Here is a 1,189-nt window from a genome sequence, read left to right as displayed (position 1 = left end):
ACACACACACACACACACACAAACACACGGGTGCGTTCGCACACGCACGTGTATACACACACAAACACACACGGGCGCGTTCGCACACGCACGTGTATACACACACAAACACACGCACATACAAACACACACCTTCATAAATCAAATATAAAATTTCAATAATTCAAAGCATAGAAAAGTTTCCAGCCAACAAATGTTGTCCACTGTCAGTTGGAAATGAGGAATGGAAAACTTGTTCCTGATTTTCTGCCGGGGAAGGAAATTATGAATCTGTCCCAGTCAGGTTATGCGATTGTGCGCCGCGTTTTTTTGTTTTTTTTAAAAATAATTCATCAACATTTGCATAATTTCGGATTCACCGCGTATTTTCACGTTTAGTAAGAAACAAAAAATTTACAAAACAATTTAACGCCTCGCCATGTGACTAAAGGGAAGTAATCACCGTAATAAGTCTCATTTAAGTGACGAGTTGGTTATTTCCCGTGTTAGGATTTTGTTCCTTGAGCCTGTTCAATTTTTCAATCCATCAAAAGTTGTTCTCATGTCTGCTGATGTTTCATGTTTGCCAGGTGTCCCTGCTTTTACTGATGTGCCAGCATCAGGTCCAGATGTCTTTTTTTTTAAAACATTTTTCTTTCCTCTATAGAACTACAGATGTAAGTTAGAGAATATATTTTTTGGTGGTTTTTTTTTTCTTTCTGACTGATGTGTATCTTTCCAAATACACAAAAAATTACTCATACTGATATGTTCTGTTTTCAATTCTTCTGTACATCAAACATGAAAATTCCTTTTGAAAAAGTGCAAAACATGTCGTGATTGACGTTTACGGTAACTTGTATAATTTTTGCATAATTTTGCATTTGTCGTACATAATTTGGCCATCTAAATTTGCATAATTCAGCGGAGACAGATGAATGAGCTATCCTTGTGTCCACAGAGCTGACCCGCATCAACCCAAGTCTCCTCCCTGGCCTGTCCTGCCACTGCTGTGTCCATCATCTCCTCGGTAAGTTGACCACTGCTAGGACAAGAATCTAGGCCGTCCACTTGAACAATACAACGGTTTGTGTTTTTCTACAACAACGCTAAAACCCTCCCCTCCCACCCACCAAATTCCTACTACTCTACCACCCCTCCCCCAACATTTACACCCCCCTCTTACTTCTTACCTATCCCCTGTCATACC

General features: G+C 39.9%; 1 protein-coding gene across 1 annotated transcript in view; it reads left to right on the top strand.

Moving 5' to 3' along the window:
* Window positions 1–961: 961 nt before the first annotated feature.
* Window positions 962–1,189, top strand: part of LOC106013217 — a gene marked incomplete in the record, with an annotated part of 4,546 nt that continues 4,318 nt past the window's right edge. The window contains 1 exon segment of the mRNA XM_013088330.1: window positions 962–1,009.

The sequence above is a fragment of the Aplysia californica genome, unplaced genomic scaffold (assembly GCF_000002075.1).
Source record: "Aplysia californica isolate F4 #8 unplaced genomic scaffold, AplCal3.0 scaffold00724, whole genome shotgun sequence".
Lineage (NCBI taxonomy): Eukaryota > Metazoa > Mollusca > Gastropoda > Aplysiida > Aplysiidae > Aplysia > Aplysia californica.
This window is presented reverse-complemented; position numbering and strand designations above follow the sequence as displayed.